Source organism: Silene latifolia, chromosome X (genome assembly GCF_048544455.1).
Source record: "Silene latifolia isolate original U9 population chromosome X, ASM4854445v1, whole genome shotgun sequence".
Taxonomy (NCBI): domain Eukaryota; kingdom Viridiplantae; phylum Streptophyta; class Magnoliopsida; order Caryophyllales; family Caryophyllaceae; genus Silene; species Silene latifolia.
The window spans coordinates 118,410,053-118,431,582 of NC_133537.1; the positions used below are offsets into that span (position 1 = coordinate 118,410,053).

The window sequence follows — 21,530 nt, forward strand, 5'->3', positions numbered from 1 at the left end:
AATATGGGAGCTTAGTTGGGCACCCAAATCGGCACTCAATTGTGTGACGGATTCAACTTCATGTCTTCCTCCCCTAGTAGTTTTTATTGGCCTACTATATTGAGATTTTTGAACCGCCATCTCCTCTATCTTTGCCCAAATTTGGTTGTCATCTACCTCGGTGAATCTTCCATCAGAACCCATGTTGAGCACATTCCTTGAATCTTCATACAACCCATTCCAAAATTGTTGAACAAGAAACCATTCGCTTAGTCCATGATGAGGACAAGAGCGACATGTATCTTTGAATCTTTCCCAAGCCTCATATAAAGACTCCTCATCTCTTTGCTTGAACCCGGTGATTTGGGTTCTTAACATGTTGGTCTTCTCCGGAGGGTAGAACTTCTTGTAAAAGGCAAGTACTAACTTCTTCCATGAATCAATTCCAAAAGTGGCCTTGTCTAGGCTATGTAACCATTGTTTTGCGGCTCCGGTCAAGGAAAAAGGAAACAATACCCATCGAATTTGGTCTTGAGTTACCCCCATTTGGAAAATTACATCACAATAGTCACAAAAGGTCTCCATGTGTAGATGGGGATCTTCACTAGGCCTCCCTCCAAATTGACTTCTCTCAACTAATTGTATGAATGCGGATTTGCCAATGAAATTACCGGTCAAGTGGGGTGGTGTTGGAGTACCATTTGGTAGGTTCTCCTCGGTTGGTACGGAATGAGATGAAAATTTAAGCATTGTAGGTTGATTTTGTGGTTGGTTTGGAATTGGGTTTTCCTATCCTTGTCTTGAAAAAGGGTTGGTAAACTCAACACTATCCGATTGGACAATTCCAATGTCCACAAATTCTCCAATACCCACAATTGTTGAAGTCCCTCTAACAGTTCTTCGAATATTTGTCAAAGTTTTTTCAATCTCGGGATCAATAGGCAAAAGACCGCTTTGTGATCTCCTAGAGATGCAAAAACCAAACAACTAGAAAACAATTAAAATTACTTTGAGGAGTTGGACTTTCCCAAGGTTAAGAAAGACACAACTAAAAACAACAAATGAAAACAATTCAATTGAACACCGTCCCCGGCAACGACGCCATTTTTGATTCGGTTAAAACTTTGTCGTCTAAGCTCGCCTATCAAAACACTATTTATAATCTCAACAAACTACTCTTAGTAGAGTGGTAAGTAAAAATCCAATCCCAATGGACGGTTATTGTATTGGTTTACCGATTGTAGAAAGCTATGTCTTAGGGTGTCACAATTTAGGTTGAGTTTGAGGTTTGCAATCTAAACTACTTAACAAAGGAAATGTAAACAAATGAAAGCAGAGCAAGTAAATACTATTTGTAAACAATTGATTAAAGCATTAGGGCGTCATGGGTTCATAGGGGAATCATCGTGAGATCACATAAACAAGTTTCATAGATGCAAGCAAATTATTGTTATAGTGGAATCGAGTTAGTTTATATCTTACAATTCCTAGGAAATTTTGGATTTCAGAGCCGAGTCGGTCAAGACTTTACAACTCCTACAAGTCGACTTAATTCTCCCTATCAACTATATGCACGGTCTAACAAGTCTTGAGTTGGTTTATGTCTTACAAGTCTTGTTGAATGGATAAGAGATTCATGCTAGGTTGTCAATCAAGCATTTCATCAAGCATAACATGTGCATAAAGTGAAACTACAACAAGAAATCAATCATATGAACTTATTAAGTAAAGATCTACCCCATGATTAACTCCCCTAATCCCCCCATTAACCCTAGCTAGGAGACTACTCACTCATGATCATGGAAAACATTCTAATAAGGGTGTCAATCATATTAACAAGGCTAAACATGATGAATGAGTAAAGCAATAAACAATAATTAAGCAAGGGATAAAAGGAATTATACCAACTTAGGATGATCCAAATAATAAGCAAAGAATAATATAAGAAAACTTGATGAATGATGAAGAGTTGTCAATTCTCTAATAAACCCCAAATAGTCTTCAAATTACCCAACTAAATCTAAGAACACTTGAATGGTCAAGGAAAGATTAAGATGTGATTAAGATTGAATTGTGTAATATCACTTGATTAATACTAATAAAAATTGATTAAAACTAGATAGTAAAGCCTGGTAAAAACTTGGTGATTAATCTCCTAATATAATGGAGTATTTATACTAAGTACAAGTATTAGGGTAACTAAGGGCTTAAATGACGATTAAGTCCCTAATATGAAGATTAACGCCTTGCAAGTCTCTCAAGGAGATGCTCGACCTGCCCTTGTTGGACGCCCATGCTGTAAAGGAATAAGCTCGTCCTGCTTGTGGGACGTTGGGCTGAGTCTTGGGATGCCCGTCTTGTTCTTCAGGACGCTCGGGCCGTGTTGGGACGCCCGTCTCATAGATCAGTTTGGCTTCTTCTTCAATTTGTTGCCTTAACTCTTAAGATCTGTGGGGATCATTGAGGAGCCTTGGGGGTCCTTCATCATTGCCCAAATACTTGTTTTATTGACTTAGGCCTTTAGTATTGGTTTCCTCTTTGTTGCTTGGTCGTTAGATGCGATCCATTTAACTCTGTTTTGCTCCATATATGCAAGGTTAGCATTCCTCTCCTACCAAGGACACAAAACCTCAAAGAATATGCAATGTGGGAAGCTAAAGATAAGAAACGACCCTAATACATGCAAGAAAGCATAGGAACGAGGCTAGTTCGGGGACTAAATGTGTGCAAATATAAGTCACATCATACCCAAAAGAAAACCCCCAAAAGTTACGGTTTAAACTAATTAGAGAAGGGTAGATCTTAACTTACAAAGTAAGAGGAAGGAAGAAGGAAGATGAACAATCCACCAAATCAAGCTTGAATCCCATAAGAATGTGTTTGAGTGGGTTTTAAGAGAGTAGGGTGAGAGTTTAGAGGAAGAAGGAAGGACGATGAAATGATTTGGATAAGATAAGGTGAAATCCCAAAATTGGCGTTTATCGGGTATTATTCAGTGGCACTCGGTTGATTGTCCACTCAGTCGAGGGCCACTCACTCGGTCGAGTGCTCGCCCACTCGACCGATTGTCAACCACTCAATCAAGTAAATCCTCAACTCGGTGCACTGCAGCCCCACTAGGTGTAACACCCCCATATTCAGAGGAGCCTTAACTAGGCCTTCCTTAGGATATAAGGGCGTTACCATCTCGGTTGCCCGAGGATAGCAATATTCAAATGTCGATAAAAGAACTATTAATATTTATTACAAGCGATTTAAACCAAAATACATTATAAAGGTACAAGTCAACGACTATTCACTAAGACCGTCATATCTCGTGAGGACTCATCCCCTGCCGGACTCCGGCTATCAACAACATCAACACTGCTAAGACCGATTGCTCACCATAGGGGATCACGGCGGACACATAACAAACAAACAACCACACAAGGTCGATCGAGATACGACGCAGCAATAACGACTACAACTATCAACACAATACGATGCTAACGAGGTCTTACATACAATCACAACAAACCAACATCCTCATCGATCGCCCATCCCTTTGGACCGATCCCCCCGATGGGGGACGCAGCCGTACCCACCAAATCCCCGCTCATCATACCGAGCGATAACCCTGTCCATTAATGTGCACATCCCTTCTGTGGCGGGTTCCACAGAAGGCGAAACTAGGGCGTGAAGCCACTCCCGCAAGTGACCCCACTCAGCCGAGGCCACGCCTCGCGAACCATCAACAACGTTCACAACCACAAACACAGTACAATTACTATATCAAACAAACCAACTCAACACGACAACCAACTGAAACGCTAGACCATCTACAGAAACTGAGTAGGCGAACCTACCTTTAAGCCATCGCAACCAATCCATGCCGACAGATAACATGTCCAGCGATCAAGCAACGCCTATAACCGAGAATACAATTCTAGATTACTAACAAGCAAACCCTAACTATGAGGAACAAGAACACGGATGATGATTATGACATACCTATAGGGAGAAACTCAAAGAAAAGACGATACCCAGACTCAAGAGACACTCTTCTAAGGCACAAAGATCTTCACAAAGGTTTCCATGGAGGTTTTGAGGTGAAGGGAAGGGAAAGAGGCGACTGAATGGTAGAAGGAAAGTGGCGGAAGTGATTTGCGGATTTAACAAAACGCGATATAAAACCCTCGCTGGCGGGTACTCGATCGAGTACCCAACATACTCGATCGAGTAGCCCCTACTCGATCGAGTAACCTAGCTACTCGATCGAGTAGCCTCTACTCTATCGAGTACCGCTCTTAACACGCAACCCAAGATGACTTCAAAGACTTACTTCTAAGACTATTCCCGCTCCCAAGGTCCAACGGTCAAAGGGTCCCTAAAAGGACCGGTATTAGTCTTCCCCCTTAAAAAGAACTTCGTCCCCGAAGTTCAACTCACCTCTCCCGCTCACGACACGGAACCAACACAATCTCACCAATCTTCCCGGTCAAACCATTACCTCTTGTAAATACCATCCCCCCCATGTCATCATCATCACCGTCCACATTTATACCTATCGATTCTTACTACTATCATGCAAGCATTATCACTGTCAACCGTTACTCTATGTATATATATATAAAACATCAAACTCGCAATGCGAATCACCACCCACGATCACCCAACATGTAGTAACCACTATCAAACTATCAAACGATCACCCAACATGTAGTAACCACTATCAAACTATCAATCTAGAACATGTCTCCTATTAACTTTCATGTGGTACAACTAATGCCACCATGTTACTTTGGCAACGTGATTCAAATACGATTCATCTTACTATAACTATTTCTTCATGACCGTCTCTTGAAACATACAACCACGCTCACTTTAAAGAACTAAAGTAATTCGTTACACTTCCGGAAATTTTTTTTTTTTTCCTGTAACTAAAGCAAAACATAATACCAACAACATTATAAACAAGCAAAACATTAGTCAAAAACGACCTTTTTATTTCGCGACATTACTCTTCCCCTCTAAAAAGGAACTTCGTCCCCGAAGTTCACCACCCAAATTTCAACGCCTATTACTTATTATCTCATTCATGACATGGGTTAAGACATATTATTTATTGTAGGCATTACTCGCTAAGCATAAACTCTTTAAATTATAAATCATACATATCTCTCCGGGACAACTAGTCGCAAACGATAAAGCACGTTAACATGGTATGCATAACTGTATGAGAAGATGTAATTCCGGTAATGAGGTAAGAACAAGGCGTATGCAACATTTAAGCAAAAGAATCTATCACCGGTTCATTGGCTGATATAAATATGCATAGAGAACTAAAGCACGACTTCCAACATAGAGAATTAACGGTCCAACGATGTTACTAAGCACTAACAACCACGCCAAATATGAAACTTGCAATTATAAAACAATTGAACAATTTTTTTTTTTTTAATTTTCGAAAACCTCCTGTAACAGTGCTACTCGATCGAGTAGGTAGCGGTACTCGATCGAGTGCCATGCTACTCGATCGAGTGTCTTGGCTACTCGATCGAGTAGCCCACAGATCAGAACCTTTTCTCTCATTTCGTCCTGTAGCTACTCGATAGAGTACGGGGTACTCTGTCGAGTACCTACAGGCCAACTCCTCATAAAACCCTGTCATGAGTTAACACACCTGCGCATAATTGTCATATCAAACCGAGTCGGGACGACTCCCCGACTTCTAATATCCTGCAACCAGTTAGAATATCAAATCCGGCCTTATGGCCAACCATACAAATCCAACTAAGTCTCAATAATAAAAAGAAACAACTACTAAAGTCTAATAACAACATCACCACCTAACATCAACTACCATCAACAAAGATAAGAACAAGGAGTATCACTCCTCCTGCTGCTGCTGCTACTCGAACATCACCTCATCATCACCACCTCCAGAAGTACCTGCTCCCGATGACCCGATCCCCGCATCCCCTCCTGCTCCTGCTCCTGCTCCTGGGCCCACGTACCATGGAGTCAAGCCACCGTAAGGGAAGGACTGAGGTGCCCCCCACGTCGACTGATCCACCCCGTAGGAATGGAAAACCCCTGAGTAGTCCCCAACTCCGCTCCACCAAACTGGATGCGGTCCCTCGGTCCCTATCCCCTGAGCGTACGCCATCTCGTGCATGTTCCGGAGTGTCAAGGTAGATGACACTCTATCTGCCAAGTAGCTGGACCGCGTCTCCGGGGTGTCGAGGTAAGGGTAGCACGGAAAGGGATGCGATCTTCTTTCTTCTTTCTTTGTGGCGCTACCGGCTGCGGCCTAGTCTCCGAGGCCCTCTCCCTCACTCGACGGGGTCCCCTCCCCACCCTAGGTCTCTCCACCACCGCAACTCCCGCATTCTCGCCCTTCGTCGGCTCCGGCATCTCCTCGAGGATGGTGCCGTCGATGAAATAGGTCAGTAGGGGCGGTGTCCGTCATCATCCTCCTCCTCCTCATCATCGAGTCCACCGTCACTCTTGTCGGCTCCAAAGGCTCCGTGGGTGGGAGGTGCTCAGGAGCTGGAACCTTCATCCAACTCATGCCCCACACCCTCCACGCTAGGCTACCGTCAGCCAAGGTCCTCAACCATTTCAGGTCGAGATAGTAGTCACGATCCATGGTAGGCCTTTGGGGTAGCTAGAGGCACGTACTCGAAGAAGCCTCAAAAGAGGTTAGCTTTTCAGCTAACCGAGTGGCAATAGCGCCACAACTCAGTGCGGGAAGAGGAAGAAGCCATCAAGGCAAGGGCAACACAAACCATAGAAGGAGCATTAAAAACCACTTTCTGGCCCGCTCGGGTTGAGGTAAGACATCGAAGTAAGACCTCATGATTGTTCGGTTCGATATCCTTTCTGTCATAAAGAGGGTTCGAAGAGAACGGAGAAAGACCCTCAAGGTAATATTTGAACGTCATTAATCACCATCTTTGCTCGAGGTGGGAGCTTGCTTCCCGATCAAGCAAGGCATTAGGCGGCGACGCCGCACTCGGTTGGAATATCGGTGATGGAGTCCTTGGGAGGCTTGGCCAACCCAAGGTGAGAGGCAAACAGATCCATAGTCACGTAAAACTGGTATTCATCAATCTAAACTCAACAGTCTGGCCCGCTGGGTCATAGTTAAAAGAGCTCATGAACTCCAAAGTAAGGAATGGGTAGGTATGCTTCCTCAGCCTATACAAACCCGTAAAACCCAAGGTCTCGAAAATGTGACGGACATCCGTCTCTATCTCCAACTCCTCTAACACCGTAGTGTCTATACACTTTGTAGGTCTCATTTTGCGTTTTTGTAAAGCCACAAAACGCTCTCTCTGCTTGAAGTCAACAAAGACGACTGAAGGGTACTCGGGAACTGCGGGTACCACAGGTCCACTCCCTTCCCCCATCTCAGGTGGATTACCCCTCCCCCGTTTACTTTGGCGGGTTCCTAAGTTCAGTCTCGGCATCTGTTTCAGTATATGACTTAAGCAACTTACTTAAACACGTAAAGCATATACTTCATGTAATCTTGAACTTAACTTATTCAGTTAGGTACATCAATTTACCAACAAATTTTAACAGGTGAAGCACCTAAGTCATGCCATTTACCTTGAATATTAAGCTATGGACACACATTCACCAGCAGTTTCTAAGACTTTGACATACCAGCTCAAATTATTACTACTCATACGCCATAGTTGTGAAAGGAATCATCATGGTGATTACATATGCTCAACCAATTTGAATATCCTAGCATGTTTCTAAGGTTATTCCAAACACACTTCTAATCACATGTGCGGCATCTTTACTAATTTATGAGAAAGAATGATTTATAACATATCATTATCACCCTTCACTATTATGTACAACAACTCAATTAGAATTTTCAGACCGTCTTTACAGCTGTGATAATTTTTGGCATATTTTCATCAATTATTGTTTCTATTGTCATATTGGAGTTCAACTCATACTTATAATGTTAACTACAACATCAATTTTCAATTATAAATCACGAATTTCCATTTGAGGCACTTTTAAGACGGAGTTTTAAGGCAACTTTTTAAGGGTAAAATCATTAAAATCTATCCTCCAACATGATATAAACAATACTTAAGGCTCAATTCTATCATCTAACCATTGTAAAACAACCAAATTTCAATTTCAATTTTGGAAACCCTAGAAATTTCGATTTCAAATTTAGTAATTTCCAATCTAATTTACAGCAATTAGTCACCAATAAGCATGAAAAGAAGGCATGTGAATCATATTTCAACCATCAAAAACAATAACCTACCCATGTGAACCGAAAATTTCAGTTTATTTCACCATTCTTACACATTCAAAACAATAACTCGCATAAATTAGGAAGGAAAGCATACCTTGATTGATTAACAAAGTAAAGAAACGAAATTAAGCAAAGAAATCAACCCCAAGAATCACCACTAACCCAAGAGAAAGAGAGATTTTGAGAGGAATTAGGTTTAGTTATTTCGAATTATAGAGGAAGGATGAGGAGAATAGGAAAGAAATAGGAAGAATAGGGGTTTTATGAAAATCCGTAGGAATCATTGTCTGATAACCTACTCGATCAGTACAGGGTACTCGATCGAGTACCACCCTACTCGATCGAGTGCCTTGGATACTCGATCGAGTACCACGCTACTTGATCGAGTAGGAGCTATTTCGTCGAGTATCTGTAGGAAATTTCCCCACATCCCGACGCCATAGCCTCCTAACTAGATCGAGTAAGGTCTACTCGGTCAAGTAAGCACTCGCACTCGGTCAAGTACAGTTAAGTACTCGGTCAGAAGTACGAAGTAAGCCGAAAATACCTGCAAAACAACACCACGTGTCGAGTCCAAACTATGTTCGGAATTCGGCACTAAATATCGTACTTGCTCATGTATTATCATCACTACGCACCGCCTCAACTATTAAAGCATACATTACATTACTCCATACGAATTGCCCATCTCGAATCATTTCTAAACATAATCCCGCCATCATAATACACTTAAACTTGCTTTACATGTTACTAATAAACTCGTGTTTACTTCAATTTAAAGCGTATAATTAACATTATTTCTTTCTTTCACGTACCACATAAATACATATTTTTCAAACAAATTATTCAATCATGTTTTACATTCTATCATAACAATACATTCTGCACGAATTAAATATTACGCAGCGGAAAAATTTCAACCAACAAGTAAGGCATAAACGCATTACTATATGCTATGCCTCGAATTATATCTCAACTATACTATAACTATCATCATAGCACTTACGGTAGGATTTATAAACTCGTATATGACTACCGTCATCATTAACTTATAGCAAACACCCACATGTTCACTCTTCATATCACAACATTCAGCTACACATCCTCACGCATCACTATTTCGTAAATCTTCGTCACATATCTCATAACCATAGTATAAGCTCACTAACCATTCAAAGAACTTCAATAACCTCATCAACAATTACCATACACGGCCCAATTATCAATATCACACCCCTATTAATTCTAACAAAGATTTAACCTGAGGAGGTAGCTCAGCACACTTAACATGCACATTACACACATATACACGGACTCCACATTCCCATACCACGTGACTGGCTTAAGTATCATGGGGCCAAGATTTTGAAATGAGGGCGCCTACTCACCCAAAATCTAGCATCAGCTGGGGCTCCCATTACACATACACCAGGTTCATTTTATTAGACTCCCTACGTTCATTATGTTCATTTGTTACAGGTTCCAAAATCGTCGCTCTGATACCACTTTGTAACACCCCCATATTCAGAGGAGCCTTAACTAGGCCTTCCTTAGGATATAAGGGCGTTACCATCTCGGTTGCCCGAGGATAGCAATATTCAAATGTCGATAAAAGAACTATTAATATTTATTACAAGCGATTTAAACCAAAATACATTATAAAGGTACAAGTCAACGACTATTCACTAAGACCGTCATATCTCGTGAGGACTCATCCCTGCCCGGACTCCTGCTATCAACAACATCAACACCTGCTAAGACCGACTGCTCACCATAGGGGATCACGGCAGACACATAACAAACAAACAAACAACCACACAAGGTCAGTACTGAGATACGACGCAGCAATAACGACTACAACTATCAACACAATACGATGCTAACAGTCTTACATACAATTACAACAAACCAACATCCTCATCATCGATTGTCCCTTTGGACCGATCCTGCCGATGGGGGACCGCAGCCGTACCCACCAAATCCCCGCTCATCATACCGAGCGATAACCCTGTCCATTAATGTGCACATCCCTTATGTGGCGGGTTCCACAGAAGGCGAAACTAGGGCGTGAAGCCACTCCCGCAAGTGACCCCACTCAGCCGAGGCCACGCCTCGCGAACCATCAACAACGATCACAACCACAAACACAGTACAATTACTATATCAAACAAACCAACACAACACGACAACCAACTGAAACGCTAGACCATCTACAGAAACTGAGTAGGCGAACCTACCTTTAAGCCATCGCAACCAATCCATGCCGACAGATAACATGTCCAGCGATCAAGCAACGCCTATAACCAGAATACAATTCTAGATTACTAACAAGCAAACCCTAACTATGAGGAACAAGAACACGGATGATGATTATGACATACCTATAGGGAGAAACTCAGCAAAAGACCGCTACCCGACTCAAGAGACACTCTTCTAAGGCACAAAGATCTTCACAAAGGTTTCCATGGAGGTTTTGAGGTGAAGGGAAGGGAAAGAGGCGACTGAATGGTAGAAGGAAAGTGGCGGAAGTGATTTGCGGATTTAACAAAACGCGATATAAAACCCTCATTTGGCGGGTACTCGATCGAGTACCCAACATACTCGATCGAGTAGCCCCCTACTCGATCGAGTACCCTAACTACTCGATCGAGTAGCCTCTACTCTATCGAGTACCGCTCTTAACACGCAACCCAAGATGACTTCAGCACTTACTTCTAAGACTATTCCCGCTCCCAAGGTCAGTCAACGCTGGTCAAAGGGTCCCTAAAAGGACGGGTATTACACTAGGTCTATTGTACACTCACTCAGTCCATCCAACACTCCACTAGGTCCACTATAGGTTTCTCACGCATCTCAAGGTACTTTTGCGGGTCACAAAGAATCTGGGTATTACAATGTTTTATACCGTTGAATTTGAAAATGAGGTGGAGAATGACCAAACCTTTGATAATTGGAAGAAGCTGAAAGATGTGAGTTACTTCGACACGGGCAAGGCGTTGAGTGACTTTGGCCGTAGATTGTGGGATCCCGATTAGTTGGCGGGAGTGATTGTGGGTTTGACGGTTTTCTTAAAACCGCGCTTCTTGGAAGGCAACCCAAGCTTTTATGTATCTTATTCGTTTTTTGAAAATTTTCCTAAAAATCCAAAAAAATTGAAAAACAAAAATCGCCATAAACATGTTTTTTATTCCAATTTCCTCCCAAATGTAAATAAATAAGTGTGAGGAGGAAATTTCCTTATTTAAAAATCCAAAAATATGTTTTTCATTTTCAAAAAATAAAAAATATCGAAAAGCATGTCTTTATTTTTGAGAAAATTTGAAAGAAGTTCCAAAATATGTTCATTTCCTTTAATTTTAAACAAAAATCACAAAAATAAATAGAAAATGTCTTGAAAAATCCATAAATATGTTTTGTACATATTATTATTATTGTCTTGTATAATAAAGTGCATAGCTACACTTGGAGCATCGGAGGCATATCGCTAGGAGCTAGAAGACCCCTTTGTATAATCCTTACTATCTCTTCTCCCCCCCTTCTTTCTTTTTTTTTTTTATATAATTGAGGAGGACGGTATTTGTATGTTGACGAGGATGTTCCAATTTTTGGAAATTGGTGGATATGTGTGCTTATGTGCTGTTAGGATAGATTAGTTGCATTTAGATAATTCATATGTCATGTAGTTTATAGTTGCATTTGCATTTGCATTTGCATGTATATATGTTTGTCTATGTTACATTCATGGCATTTGCATATGCAAAATTTTGAAAAATCTAAAAATTTTGCAACATTTTTTGAAAGGTTTGAAAATGAGAAGGAAAAATGCCATCAATGATGATAAACGATTTTGACCATGCCTTTTCCCTCTAGATAGCTTGCATAAGTGTGACATTTTTGTTAGACTACCCGGGAAAATAAGCCACTTTATTGAGTATTGAACACGTTGTGATGCCTAACCGAACATAGACTTGACCAAGTATCGAATCAACCACTAAATTGGTGAGGTTTAGAGCCTCCAATGGGCCGGCTCATATATAACCGGCCTCATTTAGGTTGTGAGTAGGTCTCCTCACGTTGGGCGTTACATCACTACGCACAAGTTTGACATTATTCCTTAATACCATTAGAATTCTTAGTATTTTTTTGTACATGTTTAAGGGTGATTTCAATAAATAAACTAATCACACAGTAGCCAAATAAGCCTTTGTTATACCTTTTATATTAGGTCCATTTTTTTTAAACCAACTTGAGCCTTTAGCCTATTCTTTTGTTCAAACAACTTGGTTAACTACGTCCTATAAACAACCACCCTTAGTCGAGTGTGTTGTCATAGTAATCAATGTTGTACTTCTTGGGTCGGATCTTAATGAATTGTGTTTGCGTTAAATATGACATGTACTTGCTTTTGGCTATCTTTTGTATCCCAAAAGGTTTGAAAAAAAGGAGAAGAAAAAAGAATTTTACAAAAAAGAAAGCCATGCAACATTCCTTATACGTCATTAAGGGATAGAAAAAGGCGTTGCAAATGAAAGATGTATGATGTTTTTTGTTCACAAGGTTGAATTATCATGTTACAAACTTAATTGGGTGTCTAATGCATATTTGTTGGGAGTATTTGCCTCCCAATGTGTTTCAATGACTAAGATGATTTCATCCATCTATCGAGTTGTGTTTAGGTTAGATGAGCCGACAATTTTGGCAAACACTTGATACTAGCTCCACTTATCCAAATGGCGCTTGCCCCGACCCTTTTTTTACCTAAACTCCTAGCCCCGTTGCGACCCATCGCCTCTTTACATGTACATTCTCTTTTTGCATTTCTTGTTTGGTTCTAGGAAGAAGTACCACAATAGATTGCGGGCTCCTATTCGTGGGTGAGTGATCTTGGTTACTTTTGTACAATAATTACCCATACTTAAAATAAGAGATGAGCGAAAACCGCGAAGAAATTGGAACTTGAGTCCCCTTTTTTATCAACGGTTTTGTTAATGGTCGAATCTTGTGTAGTGGCATGTTAAACTTGAAAAAAATTGGCTAGTTTGCCACCTTTCCCGTCTTAGAATGTGTTTCTTTGGCATCTTTTTTTTTATGTCACACTATCTTGCTTGATCTAAATTTAGGGAATTGGTATCCCGTTAACCCGAGACAGCTTTTCTAATTGTTGACCTTTTGTCCTAATGCTAAACTTGACCGCTTAGATAAGGAAAGCTGCTTACTTTTGGAAAATGCTTCTAAACTTGAAATTTTCATGTTCTTAATGATTGGTTGCATTGTATTTTTCATTCAAGACCTCACTTGCCTTATAAGTAATGTTTTACCTCATGAACACGACTATGTGAGTTGAAGGGCGTAGAGTGCGATAATACTCATTCGGCTTAGTAACTTGAATAATTGTAAGCATTTCTTATATTGTGCTTTCCGCTTACCTAATAAAGTGCGGGGAGATTTGATAACACTCTATTTTACTCATTTTTTAACTCACATTTTATTTCTTATTTAGTCAAATTGGTACCCTAGTTAGTGATTATTCACTAATTCCAAAATAAAATAGGATATTAGCTAATCTTATCATAATGGTTATCTATTTATATTATATGTCGGATTTTGGTACTTCTCTCGTGTATTTTATTTGTGTAGGTGCTCAACTCGAATGAAAACCAAGTAACACTAATGGGTCAAGACCGAGTGAAAGAATACCAAATGGAGAGTCATCAAGTGGAATTCGAATGATGATTATTTGTGGGTGTGGCTTGTTGATTTGGGCCGAAAACATGGGCCTTTTGCTATATCCATGTCTCCACTTGTCCAAGCTTTCTTACAACGAATGAACAAGCAAAGCCCAACTTTTTGTCCTCTTGCATTCACATAAAAACGACAATTTGGTTGAAGAAAGAGAGCAGCTCTTCATTTTGGGGGTTGTTCTGGACAGAGAGCTTCAAATAAAAGGCGCAAGGCAGAATGGAGGCATTAGAGCCGTCTTTAGGATAGTCTATTTTAGCTCCTCAAACTACATTAAAATCTCATCTTTTCTTCTTTTTACTTAGTTTAGATTTATTATGGTATGAAGATTTTCCATTACATTGCTCTTTAATAAAAGTTGGTATTAATTTCTCACCTCTTTCTTATTGTTATGTTCATCTATTTTAGTCATTAAATTAGATTAGATTAAAGTTTCAATCTTTCTTATTAAATTATGTTTAATATCATGTTTAGTGTTAATATTAATGTTAAAATTGTTTAGTTTAGTTTATTTTGCGTTAATGTCTTAATCTTTATTGTTTCCACTATGTTTAATGTTGTGATTAGAGTAGTGAATATTATGTTTAATGTTAAATTAGCCATGGTTAGTGAGTAGCTTTCTCACTAGGGTTCGATTTAACCCCGACATGTTTAAGTTACATGATTAAATCCCATTTTAATTAGTTGTTGGGGGAGGGAGTGTAGAAAAGGTTGACTAGTGGACTTGATTTGTCTTATGGGCTTAATTATGGTAATTATTGACTCTTGACCCTTGTCCAATGCATGGCGGGAGGCGATTAGGTTGAGAATCGGGCTACCATATCTAAGTAGACCTGGCAAAAGTATACCGAACCCGAAAAACCGATCGAAAATATCTGAATCGACACCTGACCGTACATCCGAAAGGTATAACTGGACTTCAACCCGAAACCTGAATTGACCTGAATTGATTCGGAATCGAACTGAATTTGTAATATCCGAAATAGACCCAAGATCGAATGAACCTGAACTGTTTCAACCTGAATTGTTTTAATCCGAACCGATATATACCTGAACTGATTTCAACCCGTACATTTATGACTGAAACCTAACATTGGCACCCGAAATGGCCCGTATGTACCTAGGCGTCACATCTAAAGTGTCTTTTTGTACATGAGTGTCACCCACTTGACGTCCATGAATTGATATTATATCGTAGTTCTACAAAAAAACACATTATATATTTACTTTTTAAAAAAACTTATTTGTCTTATACCGAATGTTTTGAATAAAGACCAAATCCCTTGACATCCGATCTGATTATGGCCTGATTCGAATCTCATCTGCTCTGATATTGACCCGACTCGAACCTTATTTGCTTCGATATTGGCCTGACTCGAACCTGAACCGACCCAAAATATCTACAACCGATTAAAAGTGAAAACTGAATCCAACTCGAGTTGAACCGAACTGAAATCGATAAAAAAGATAAACCGATCCGAAAGAACCCGAACCGAAACTGATCCGATTGACCCGTTTGCCACCTCTATATCTAAGTTTAAATGCCAACCTTGGCTGAAATCGAGAGGTAGAACCAAGGGAGGGTGATACGTGCATTTTCTATACACTTTATCTGTGGTTTTGGCATGTATTTCTATGCATAATTGGTAGCTTAAGGCTGCTATTTCTCCCGAAACGGTTTACTTTGCATTTTCTATGATTTATTGTAGGAATGCGTGGAAGTAGGCTAAATCAAGCCGAGTTCGTCCTCCGGAAGCAAGTATAAAGAAGCCAAGAAGAAGGAGGGTCGTATTCACTCACCTTGGGTTGCGTGCAAAGGAGTGAAGAGTTGATTGGAAGCGACAAGGAGCCACTGCTCAGCATTTTCAGTCGACCGATAATGCTTTTCAGTCGATCGACCACTGGAGCTCAGTCAGAAGCTACTGTTCCGCATACTCAGTCGATCGACCACTCTGGCCTGTCGATCGACCTGATTTCGAGCTGATAATTATTTCTCCGTGTTAGACTTTTAAAAGCCCAACTTGTAATTAACTTTGGGTATCTTTTTATCAGTAGAACGCATCAACTTTTAGGTTAGGCTTTCATTCTGGAAAAAACTTAGTTTTCAGATCTAGCTTGAGACGGAAACCTTGGATTCGAATGCTTTGTTCTTGATATTCAATTAGTAAGCTTTTTATGCAATTCTTCCTCTTTCTTATTTTTCCTTGTTATTTTGATTCTTGTTTCATCAATTAATTTCAGCAATTGAATTTCTCCCCTTTGTTCTAGTTAGATTCCATCATGTTGAATTTGTTCTTATTTATTAATTTCGCAATTAGTGTAGTTACGATTATGCGTAGGTAATTCCTTTGATTGGGAATAAGGTGAGCCATGGTGTGAAATTAGGATTGTTGTGTAGCATGAGTTCTTCAGTATTGGTCTTGTTATCTTTTGATAGATTCCTTTGCTAGATTGAAAGATTGGTAATTTGATTTATCGTTAGATTTAGAATTTCTCTTGAGTGAAAGTTTTGATAAATTCTAGGGAATTATTAGACCGTGAGGTTATTTGAGCTTTGATCGAAAGACTAGCCTATTTTCCCTGAGACCGTATTATGAGACCTCTGCTTTGCTTGTGACTGTTGTTATTTGCCATGGTGAACCGAAATTCCCGATCCTCTTTTTATCTTGTTAAGAATATTCATTTTAGCAATTAGCCAGTTAATCAATCAATTTCAAAACCCCCAATTAATTGTTACTTTATAGACTGAAAAATAGCAAACAAAATCAACCTTGTCTCTCTGTGGTTCGACCCTTACTATCACTAGCTATAGTTTTAGTTTGGAATTATAAATTTAATTTTGGTACTAAACGACTGTATCAAATTTTGGCGCCGTTACCGGGGAGACGGTGTAATTGCATTTGCTTTATTTTAGTTTATTTTTCTTGTCTCAAGGAACTTTTGTTCCTTGAGGCCGTTGCTTACCTTTGCTTCTAGTTTTGCTTTTGCACAGTTAGAAGACAGGTTTTTGAGAGGAAGACTTGAGTACTCTCACTTTGGAAGTTATGGCTACGATATACGATAATTTTCAGCCAAAGGAGCACCACCTTCCAAAGGGGCGCCAGTTACCTACCCCTACTACCGGTAAATTCGAGTTTCGTTCCTCTTATATTGATTTAGTGGAACGGAATCGATTTGGGTCCGGATGAAGACCCCTTGAAACATATGGAAATTTTCACGGACTATTATTTGTTCAATACCTATACCGGAGGGGGTAACTCAAGATGAAGTAAAGGGGTTTATGTTCTTATACTCCTTGAAGGATTCGGCGCGAGATTGGTACCGCTACCTCGATAGAGTAGCAGCTGGAGTCACTGATTGGACATCTTTAACACTAGCCTTCTACAAGAAGTACTTCCCGCTTTCAAAGACTGATGCCTTGAAGGGTAAAATCACGAGTTTTCAGCAAGGAGCCGACGAAGATTTTTGTGAAGCATGGGGACGTTTCAAACATTTGGTCCGAGCTGTCCCTCATCATGGTTTCCAGCAATGGTATCTTTGCAACCTATTTTACAATGCTTTATATGATGATTACAAGGTCATTTTGGATGTAGCTGCTAATGGTAGGTTCCAAAATAATACCGGTCAAAGTAAAGGTTGGAACACCATTGAGGAGATGGCAGTCCATAAAGCTGAGTTTGGAAGTTCACGTGGAAAGTCACGAAAGCAAAGTGAAGAAATGACTGCTGTTGTGACACTTATGACTTCCATTTCTACCCGTCTCGAGAAGCTCGAGACTTCTGAAGCTTCCAAGGAGAAAGTCGAAATTCCCGTTCAAAACTCAGATGAGATCGAGAAGTTAAGAGAGATGGTCCAACTCCTTTTGGTTCAAGTGGCGAATATGGAAGTAGCCGGGATTGAGTCCTCACGGAATTTTGTGAAACAATTGGAGAATATGGAGGCTAAGCAAGCCGCTAATTCTTCAAAAAATGTGAAGGTAGGTTGAGACGATCAATGCCATCAATCTCGAAGTGGCCTTTCTTATGAAAGTCCCGACAAGCCAAAGGAAGACTCGGGAAATGATGAAGAAGCTCGTTTGAATTCTGATGCAAAAACGAGTCTGAATGCCAGTACTGTTGGTCGATCGACCAACATTCCCGATCGATCGGTGAATTGTCGGACAAAATAGTTTTCGGTCGAAACTATTCACACCTAGCACATCCGATCGATCGACCAACATCCTCGATCGATCGATCGAGATACCGATGAGCGTTAATTGGGACAGAACTGTTTCACGCCCGGCTACTTGGTCGATCGACCACCCCTACCCGATCGATGTTGGATCTCGAGCGAGGATGCAAATCAATCAACTAGTTTGCATGATTCATCACTCATTGATGATTTGACGGGGGTGTTAAACCTACGGAAGCCGAAGGTTACGATCCTACGACCCCTTTGTTGCGATCCCGTATCCGGAGCGTTTGAAGGCTACCAAGCTGGAGCGTAAGTTTGGTAAGTTTCGGAGATGGTCCGAGAATCTCGAGGTAACGGTTCCTTTCACTGATTTAATTACCCAGGTACCCTCTTACGCTAAATTTATGAAAGATATTTTGAATCGTAAGAGAAATTTTCGTGATGATGGTAATGTAGCGTTTGTGGAGGAATGTAATGCTCTTTCACAAGTTAATGTGCCACCTAAATTAAAGGACCCGAGTAGTTTTTCAATTCCTTGCACTATAGGTAACCACGTAATTGGAAAGGCCCTCTATGACTTAGGGGACAGTGTTAATGTCATGCCGTATTCTGTTTGCGAAAGGTTAAACATTGGTAGACTTAAGGTGACCGATATTACCGTTCAAATGGCAAATAGATCGACTCAGAGACCTATAGGTGTTCTAGAGGATGTACCCGTTCGAGTGGGTAAGTTTTTTATTCCTGTCGATTTCGTTGTTTTGGACATTGCAGAGGATAGTCAGATACCTATTATTTTAGGCAGACCGTTCTTACATACAGCTGGGGCTGTGATAGATGTCAAACGCGGAACCATCACCTTAGAGGTAGGGGATGACACCATTGAGTTCAGTCTTGCTCACAAGGCAACTGAACCTGCTGATGAGGATACGTGTTATTCCATTGATATTGTTGTGGGTTGTTACTTGTAATTGGAGGGAATCCTTAGCCAAGGATCCCTTAGCTGATCTAACCCATTTAGATGAGTGTGCGGAGTAATCTGATGGAGAATCTTTGAGGAGCGGATGCTTTGGTTGCCTCAATGGAGAGCTACGAGCTCAATGAAGAAGAAGATGAGATGCTTTTAAGCCTGGCCAACGATAACTTGGTGAACACTTGCTACACCATTGAAGCGATTCTGTCTATCTTTGTAGAGGTAAAGGTACCGGAGCGTAAGCCACTTCCTCCTAATCTTAAGTATGTTTTTCTAGATGATAAGGAGCAAGACCCCGACTATTGTTAGCTCTAAGCTCAATGATGACCAGCTGTCTGCTTTGATGTGTGTACTTAAGAAAAACAGGAAGGCTTTGGGTTACTCTCTGGATGACATTAAGGGCATCAGCCCCGAGGTTTGTATGCATAGGATAGAGCTGGAAGAGGGCCACAAGCCTTACTGCATGTGGTCAACGCAAGTTGAACCCGAAGATGCGAGGAAGTTGTTATGGCCGAGGTGATGAAACTACTTGATGCAGGTATTATTTATACAGTTGGCAACTCCAAGTGGGTTAGCCCAGTTCAGGTGGTCCCGAAGAAAGGAGGGACTACCGTGGTTAAAAATGATAAAAATGAATTAATACCAACTCGAGTAGTGATAGGGTGGCGGATGTGCATTGATTATAGACAGTTGAATGCCGCCACCAAGAAAGACCATTTCCCCCTCCCTTTTGTTGACCAAATGACTGAAAGACTTGCTTCTAACAAATTTTTCTGTTTTCTAGACGGATATTCGGGGTTCTTTCAGATCCCTATTCATCGGACGATCGAGTAAGACTACTTTTACCTGTCCACGGGGTGTTTTTGCGTATCGTAGAATGCCTTTCGGATTGTGTAACGCCCCTGCTACCTTTCAGAGGTGCATGATGGGGATTTTTTCTGATTATATAGAGAATATTATGGAAGTATTCATGGATGATTTCTCAGTTTATGGCAGTGACTTTGATCGTTGTTTAGCTAACCTTGATAAAGTCATGCAGCGTTGTATAGATGTTAATCTTGTTTTAAACTGGGAAAAGTGTCAGTTTATGGTCAATGAGGGAGTTGTGTTAGGGCATCGATTTACGATAAAGGTATACATGTTGACAAGGCAAAGGTACAAGTGATTGAGCAATTACCTCCTCCCGTGAATGTTAAAGGAGTGAGGAGTTTCCTTGGTCACGCTGGTTTTTACCGGCGTTTCATTAAGGATTTTTCAAAAATTGCTAAACCACTTACACAATTGCTCCTTAAGGATGCTGTCTTTGAATTTACTGATGAGTGCCATGTCGCTTTTAACAGGTTAAAGGAGGCCCTAGTTTCTGCGCCAATCATTCAGCCGCCTGATTGGGACCTCCCATTTGAGATCATGTGTGATGCCAGCGATTATGCGATCGGTGCGATTTCGGGAAAGCGAAAGAATAAATCTTTGAATGCCATATACTATGCGAGCCGAACTCTGGATGAGGCTCAAGTCAACTATTTTACCACTGAGAAAGAGTTTCTAGCTGTTGTTTTTGCCTTAGACAAATTTCGATCTTATTTGTTAGGTTCTAAGGTTATTGTTTATACTGATCATGCAGCGTTGAAGACTCTCTTTATTAAGAAAGATGCGAAGCCGAGGCTTTTGAGGTGGATACTCCTTTTGCAGGAGTTTGATTTGGAGATCAGAGATAAGAAAGGAGCAGAGAATGTGGTAGCTGACCACCTATCTCGTCTGCAGCTGACAGAAAGGGAGGATTTGTTGCCTATTAATGATTCTTTTCCTGATGAGAGTTTGTTAGCTATTACTACTTCAGGGTCTTATCCACCTCCGTGGTTTGCTGATTTTGCTAACTTTGCTGTGACAGGTAGGATACCACCCGAGCTTTCATGGCAGCAGAAGAAGCGGTTTGCCTATGATGCTAGACAATATTTTTGGGATGATCCTTATGTTTTCAAGGAATGCGCAGACGGTCTCATCCGGAGATGCGTACCTCAGTGGGAGGTGAAGGATATCCTAGAGGCTTGCCACTCTTCTGCCTATGGTGGTCATCACGGTCCGTCCAGGACCGTAGCTAAGGTACTCCAATCTGGTTTCTATTGGCCTACTTTACATGCAGATTGTCGCAGTTTTGTTGCTGAGTGCGATGCTTGTCAAAGATCGGGGAATATTTCCAAGAGACATGAGATGCCTCAGGTAGGCATTCTTGAGGTTGAGATTTTCGATGTCTGGGGCATTGATTATCAAGGACCTTTTCCGAGCAGTCAAGGTAATAAATATATCCTCGTAGCTGTAGATTATGTATCCAAATGGGTGGAAGCTATTGCTACCCCCCATTGCGATGCAAAGGCCGTGATTAAACTGTTTAAAAAGATC

At 40.7% G+C, this 21,530-nt stretch overlaps 2 non-coding genes across 2 annotated transcripts; one reads left to right on the forward strand and one right to left on the reverse strand.

Annotated features, from left to right (window-relative positions):
• Window positions 1-250: 250 nt before the first annotated feature.
• On the forward strand, window positions 251-357 carry LOC141625142 (small nucleolar RNA R71). The gene has a single exon (XR_012534938.1). It is a non-coding gene; the product is annotated as a small nucleolar RNA R71 (small nucleolar RNA).
• Window positions 358-17,403: 17,046 nt separating this feature from the next.
• On the reverse strand, window positions 17,404-17,512 carry LOC141625693 (small nucleolar RNA R71). The gene has a single exon (XR_012535460.1). It is a non-coding gene; the product is annotated as a small nucleolar RNA R71 (small nucleolar RNA).
• Between the last annotated feature and the right edge of the window lie 4,018 nt (window positions 17,513-21,530).